We start from the raw sequence: 8,184 nt of genomic DNA, 5'->3' as shown, positions 1-8,184 counted from the left end.
CTCCCTGTAAAACAAGAAACTCAGAGTCAAATGGCCACCCCTTACGGAGTTATGGCGTCTGGCAATAGATAGATAGATAGACTACTTTATTCATGAAAAGTAATCAACTGTAAAAGAGGTTTACAATTGTGATTCGTAATGCTATGGCCGAGAATTGAAGTGTGTGTATTCTGTCGCAGTTAATTTGGACACTTATATCATCACAATGAGATATTTCACAATCAGTCAGTTAATTATTCTTGTCTGTGTTATTTAAACCTTTCTTGATTATTTTATACACACTGTATTACAAAAGATAGCCCAGGATTTTCATTGTTTGAATGTGTGTGTGTGTGTGTGTGTAAAGTTCATGTGCTTCAGAGGGGGAGGAGATGGGGGATCCACACGTGTTCCTGGCTGAGTACAGAAGTGGAAAGGTTGGATCTCCTAAATATTAAAGACCTGAATGGCTAGGAATGGTGTGGCACACTTTTCCTGCTTTCCCCTTTCCTATTTCTGCACCATATCAAACCCTCTTACGATACTGAACACAGAGACCGATATACAGACTTCATCGGCGATGATGATGTTAATGATGATGATCTTGATGATGATGATTACGACCAAGATAACGATAGGGACAATAAGATCTATAAAAATAATAATAATGATATTGAAGATGATAACGATGATAAGGACGACGACGACAGTGATGAATATTTTGTCGATGACTTTTTTTTCTTCTATGGCAGGAGAGATTTTTAGAAATATCACTTGCATATGATCCCCGTTGTAAGTTACTCTGAAGCTTACATGTAACATTTATTGTTTGTCAATGGACACATATCCCTATGTGTAGCGACGTCATAATCCGTTTAGTACAATAGCCTCTAAATTTTGCACTGCTTATGAGACACGTTTCGAAATAGAGGGGTAGGTGTCCCTTTTATTAATCCATTGATTATGACAAATTACAATATCTGCGTCACCGACTGGATATAAACAACAAATAGCAAGGATTTTATATTACGTCCAGTTTGTAGTTCCAGCTGGTTGTAAATGAAACATTGGTTGTCACAGGAGAACCATGTATCATTAATACGTAAATCTACCTGTCCATAGCCTCTCTCTCTCTCTCTCTCTCTCTCTTTGAACTGTGGTTAATACAACGATTTAAGAGTCTTGGTACTGAATGGGTTAAAGCCAAGCTGCAACTGCTTCATGCTCACATTATGTGGGTAGTATAGCTTTAATCCGTCTGAATAATTCAGAAAACTGTCAGACGTCACACTGAACGTCATAGCATTAAAGTTAAAAGTTTTCACACAGTATATTACACTGATAGGTATGATGTAAGATATAGGGATGTATTATAAGTTGCATGAGAGGCTTTGTAATAACTTCCCTTTGCTATATGTTCTGTATATCTCACTAGAAAAAATATATAATTTAAATCCAGTGGCAGAACCACACACACACACACACACACACACACACACACACACACACACACACATATATATATATATATATATATATATATATATATATATATATATATATATATATATATATATATATATATATATATATATATATATATATTGTTACGGAACAGAGAAAGATTATGTACACTTTAAGTGACAATACTAAAAATCACTACTGTCCCGTAAAGTTCCAGGTTCAAAACAAAAGAGTTAGGTAAAATTACAAGTTAAAGTTTAATGCTCAAACTAACAACAAAACATTCAGGACTCATATGGATAATGTAATGGCAAAAAACAGGTTAAATATTTGACTAACTGCAATAGCCTCTATTAACACGAAATTAGCAAGAGTAAATTTATCTAAGTCAGCCCTGATAAAATGAGAAACCAGATAATACTCAGTGCATGCAAGATATATTATTACAGATACAAAATATTATTAATAATGACTAACACAAAAACACATGAATCACAAAAACCTCACTAGGCCTAAAAATTAACTTTATGCTACACAGTACAAGAAAAAATGCAACAACACTTATATTCAAATTACACAGCTGCTAGATGGCTGGAGACTTCCTGAGCACTCACAATAATAACAACTGTACAGGGGAGGACAGAGATGTGAACAAAATGAGGAGTAGATCTAAGTGGCAATTAATGTAGAGACTGAACTCATTATATAGGGGCCGGCAGAGCTTGATACAACTCGTAAGAAGGACGCGCAAATGAAGCCATGGGGACAAAGAGTTGACAATCCTGCTCTGAACAACAGAAAGAACGACTTACTCTACTATAAGGGAGGAGGGGGGGAGTGAGGTAGAACACGCTCGTGATCAAACATGCAGCATACTGTACGTTAGAATTACACAAAGGATGATGAAATCATAGGCTATGTAACAATATATATATATATATATATATATATATATATATATATATATATATATATATATATATATATATATATATATATATATATATATATATATATATATATATATATATATATATATATATATATATATATATGGAGACACACATTCAGACTTGCAACAGAACCCTCGTCTGTATGTTTCGCATTTCAAACACATAAACTTAATTTGCATGTAAATGGCTGAACCCAGAGCTTGAATGTTTGAAGAGGGAAAATGTCCTTATGCCTTTTTTGGATGTCATTAGGGTTGAGTTATGATAAACAAAAGTGGTATGGGAGAAATGAAAACGAGGGGCGAAAGTGCAAATTTGTAAATAATTGTCATAGAGTTAGAGCACGTTTTTTCTCAATCTGGCAAGATTTCTAAACTCGCTCAGCTGAATCGATGGCCATGTGTAGTCAGACTCAAGGGCTGATTTCACAAATGACCAAAAGCCTCATTCTCGCCTCACAACAAAGGCTCATCAATTTTCATTGCAATCACTACTTTCTATTCAAGTTTTGGAGTGGCGTCATGCCTCCTAAGAGCAAACTGACTCCAGTAGTGATCCCCCATGATATGCATACTAGACATGCCAAACTTTAGTAAATGTAACGGAAATACTGTATAAGCCGATACGATGTAGGAGTGACCTCTAACAATATAAAAAAGAAACAGATAAGTAAGAGAAAATAACGTGTCGTAGATGTTAAAATTTTGAAAATAATTACCTTATCTTACAAAACCCACATCATAGTCAGGAATATTTCAAAGCGAAACATAATCCTTTAACATTTTCAGAACGATGGTGTTTTTTAAACACATTTTTGCCACCATCAAACAAATTTACTTATTGCAGAAGAAAACACTTCGTAAAGAGAGAGATTCAGGTTTCTCCCTGAACCACTTACAGAGCAGGGATTTTTCTCACCTGAATATTATTGTCTGACGGATCAAAAAAAAAAAAAAAATGAATAAAAATAAATAAATAGAAAAGTAGCAATGTACATGGTATTTCTTCGTTAACTTTTCATGTACAATAATATCTCATTACCAGCATCCCTGTCAGCTTCGTACAACTTTATTCATGCTAGAGAAAACCACCGTAATGAAAGGATAGATCAGAAAATATATCCCTTGGGTCGAAGGACGTCACGCAGAGGCAGAGAGAAAACTTGTAATTCAATAAAAATTGTTTGTCGCATTGACGCTTTTGATGCTCCACCTTGATTGATTTTGCAGGCACAGCTGGCGGGTGTAGCAGTTTTGCCGTGCAGATCAGCTGATCGTCTCTGCCACATGCTGCTGCCATTGCATTCTCCATGACAATTTTATTCAGTGCGGGAGACACTTTACGGACTGGAGGGGTTAGTTGTAGGATTCGTCATCCCCTCGTTTCCAGGGTGCTCTCCGTGCTACAAAGAATCGCTTGGTGGTAGCAAGAAAATGACGTAAGGATATATTTAGATTGATGGGGTTACGACTCTAGAAAAAATAGATGCATGAAGAGAATCACATCCTCATATTATGGGGAAAAGCCGATGACGCTAGGTAATCGTAAATCACGATGTTGTGAGTACATGATGCAGAAAAGGACAGCACAAACACTCATCACCATTACAGCTACAAAATGAAGCGGTGCCAAGGCACAGTAAACCCGTCCCAGTCAGGCATATTAGGTTGACGTATACACACAACAGGATATCTCGTCAAAGATGTCGCATATCATACCTGGAGTAAATCGGGTGGAAATTTATGATGTTATGCCCATTTCAAATTTTAGGCCCGACCCACCTGACATTGACCCCCACACCACTAACTGGGGGGTGAACCCCCTGATGTAGTGAGGCATGTTGTAGGACGCAGATTTGAAAGAAGCAACTTTATGTATTGGTTTCATGTCGATATGACGAATTTGAAAGGAGTTATGGCGATAAAGCAATTTTTACCCGTCCCCGTTTATTTACATTTTGGGGGCCTATAGCCTGGGCCTTAAACCAATTTGCCCCCAAATTTAATCAGGTGATCAGAAGGTCATAGCCCATCATCTTGGTAATGTTAGTCAAAATCGCACCAGTAATTTTCGCATAAAGTTGTTAACAGACGGACAGACAAACAAACAAACAAACAAACACACCGAGTGAAAACAATACCCATCCCTGAGCCCCTGTCGAGGGGGGACGGGTAACAAACACATTACCATCACACCCGCCGCCACCACCACTACTTATCACACACACACACACACACACACACACACACACACACACACACACCTCACCACACATGACATACACTCCCAACCATATGCACCATCTGCCTACCACACAATCACAATCACCACCCACCAATACAAGCACTACACACCATCACACTCATCATTTACATTACATTAAAGCTACACTGCCACAGAAGACGACACCTACAGTACCCAGAAGTATTGTGTTTCTCTTTCTCTTTGGTTCCAACTTGTGTAACTGTGCAAAACCAATCCTGGATCTGCAAACTTTGCCACAGTTGCCATGCCAAGTCCAGGTTTGCTTGGGGAGCTCTGAATTTTTTTTCAATGGCCATCACCTGCAATGAGAGGTGAGAGGCCAAATAATTAACACACACAATGGAAAACAAAAAGCCAGTCTAGAGGGCCAAGTGTGGAGGGAGCATATGGTAGAATGCTCTAAGATTGGCTAGATGCACCTCCTCCCCCCCGACAAACAACACGGGTCGAATCACCTTACCCAGGTTGTCAGCCCGGACCAGATAGTAGAGGTTGGAGAAAATCGAGGCCCCTAGCTGGTATGACCGAATGGGGCATTGGGGGTCAGGAAGTGTCGGTAGGGGGATATATCTAGCCCATATGTGTGGTCCATAATGGAAGGGCGAGATGGGTTACCCTCCACTACCGGAGGAGGGAAGGACTCATTGACCTCCTCCTCGACCGAGGAGCCGGTCAACGCATCCTCAGCCATGATGGCGGACTCAGAAGAGTCCTGCCCCTCCTTAGTCCCTGATGGTGGAGGGTGTACTTCTGCCATGGTCTTTGCCGTGTTCATTTCCAGAGCCAGGTTGGTGATCGGAGTTGCATTCTGCCTGTTGAGTGGAGCCTCCAGCTGCAGTCTCTTCCACAGTGTTGTGCAGGGGGTGGTAGGCTGCGGCGGATGGGCCTGACATCTCCCTCGGTGAGGGGCAAAACATACATCGCAGGCAAAGCACCCAAGGATAATAAGGCGAGGCAGCTCATCCTCCTCAAAGATCTTGGGGAGAACACGCAAATCCCTCTTATTACCCCCACAAAAAGCCTTTGTCATCGTAATGCATATTTCAGCAATGGTGCTTATCTCCCGAGGACTTGTATGATCCCTGGCTTGGTGTCCCTGGGCCGTGAGATGTCACTGTGCATGGACAGAACCCTGCACGGCCACACCTTCTGGCACAGTAACATCCCGAGCTTCAGGACCCTTAAAAGTCCCAAAAAGACTAAGCTCCATCATCTCTACATCCCCAAGGGAGCATTGGAGGTGCCGTGGGTTTGGTTTAATGACGGCCTGGCGATATACAAAAACGTCTGTGCCAGTGTCCTGGCCCTTGATGAATCTGTACCCCGCCCTGACATTAAACCAAACCACGGTCCCTCTGACCTTCTGGGCCGCTGGAGACTGTGGTCTGCTGGATGCCCCCCTCAAAGGGTCACAGGCAATAGCAGGAGATGTGTCGTCCATGGCTGTTGGTCGTCCTCTCTCCTCTCTCTCTCTGTCTCTCTCTCTCTCTCTCTCTGTCTCTCTCTCTCTCTCCTCTCTCTCTCTGCCTCTCTCTCTCTCTCTCCTCTCTCATTGCTCTGATTTGTTTGTGCTTTCGATGTCTATGCATTTCTCTGGCCAAGTTTCGAGCTTCTTCGGGATAAGGTTCGCCATTGTTCTCTGTCTGAAGCATTGGTTTCAAGATCTTTTGGTACAGTGTTGCTTTTCTTCAGAGTCGTCCTTATATTATCTTTTTATCTCTTCTTCTGTCCCCCTTAGATGCAACATAAAGCAGGGAGATGGCCATCCAGAGCCTGGCAAAGAAGGACGTGCTTAGGCACGCAGAACACATGTCCGACCCATGTGTTTTTTTTTTCCTTTTTTTTTTTTTTTTTTTTTTGCAAGCATGGTTTCTATGGTGGTTGACTTCGCCCACTGGAGAATTGTGAATGAGGGACTTGATCCTCCGATATGAGTCCAAGGATGCACTATAAGCATCAAATGTGAAGCAACTCAAGCTGTTTAACCCGCCCCGTCCCGACCACTTTCTCACCAATGGTACCCCCCAATCCCGACCATTTTTGGACCCAAATTTTTTTTGCTAAAACTCTCGCTTTTGGTCAGAAACAATGGTCAGTCACGAAGAAATTGTTCCCCGGGGTCCATAATTGCCCTAAACAGGTATGCCTTGGTCACACCTGGCACCATGTTCTCTGTAGGTGGTCTGAGCCTCTAACGTTTTCTATGGTATTATAAGTCTGGGAAACCAATGAAAGTAAGTAGATATGTATTTATTACAAACATAAAAACATGTGATAAAAGAGTAAATTGGATTTTATACAAAAATAGAGCTGAAATAAGCATTGTACCATCGTGCGAAACGAGCAAAATCGGGCAGACTGGTCACGGTGAATCGCTAACATTCCAGAATCATGATACATATCATTTTTTCTACTTACATAATACTTCTACAATAACATTATACCATTTTACATTTTATTGAACTGTTTTTACGTATTCACAGGCCTTTCGATAACATTTAGCGTAATGTTAGCGCTTATTTACGTAGTGAGTGAACTCGCTGTGACTGTTGTTTCAACTCGTATTGTGTTTTTTCTACTTACATAATTCTTTCCTAATGACATTATACACTTTTCAACTTTAGAGAACTGTTTTGAGATAGTTTCAGGCCTTACATAAATATTTAGCGTAATAATAGCGCATAATAACACACACGGTGAAGTCGCTATGACTACTATTTCAACTTACAACCTATTTTTGTACTTATATAATAATTCTCCACTAACATTGCACATGTTTACACTTGATATAATTGATATCACATAATTTCAGACCTTACGATTCAACTGAGCGTCATATTATCGTACACAGTGAGTGTTATTGCGATATCATTTGTTTCATCTTACACTAGTGTTCAACTTATAAATTACCTTACTACTAACATTACAACCTTTTCCACTTTATATAATTCCTATCACATACTTACTGACCAGAATGTTCTACTGAGCGTAATATTTTCCCAGATTTACATAGTGGGTGTACTCGTGACATCAATTATTACAACTTACACTATTTTTCAACTTATACGTTTTATTCATGCTAACATTACACCCGTTTCCACTTTATATTCTTGCTATCACATATTTACTGACCAGTGTTATACTGAGCGTCATATTTTCGCAGATTTATACAGTGGGTGTAGTTTTCATATCACTTCGTTCAACTTACACTATTTCTCAACTTATACATTACTTTCCTGCAAACATTACACCCGTTTCAAGTTTATATAAGACTTAGCACATACTGACTGGCCTTACCATTATACTGAGCGTCATATCGCCATCCCACACAGTTTCAATAGTGTAGGAAGTTATGGTACTCTCTGAAACATGGCTGAAGGCACAACGCAACATTGGTGGTGGTGGGGGAGGTGGAGAGCGGCGCCTTTCATCACTTGCGCTTCTCTTCCCTCTCCCTTTTCCTTTACAGTTTCCCTTCCCTTTCCTTCCTTTCCCCACATCCTGGGGCTGTGGGGAGGAAGTT

General features: G+C 40.2%; 1 pseudogene; it reads right to left on the bottom strand.

Annotated features, from left to right (window-relative positions):
* Positions 1 to 5,772: 5,772 nt before the first annotated feature.
* On the bottom strand, positions 5,773 to 6,102 carry LOC145403704 (Y-box factor homolog pseudogene; annotated as a pseudogene).
* Positions 6,103 to 8,184: the final 2,082 nt, after the last annotated feature.

The sequence above is a fragment of the Coenobita brevimanus genome, chromosome 61 (genome assembly GCF_032717465.1).
Source record: "Coenobita brevimanus isolate Jiangsu-jjx chromosome 61, ASM3271746v2, whole genome shotgun sequence".
Classification (NCBI taxonomy): domain Eukaryota; kingdom Metazoa; phylum Arthropoda; class Malacostraca; order Decapoda; family Coenobitidae; genus Coenobita; species Coenobita brevimanus.
This window is presented reverse-complemented; position numbering and strand designations above follow the sequence as displayed.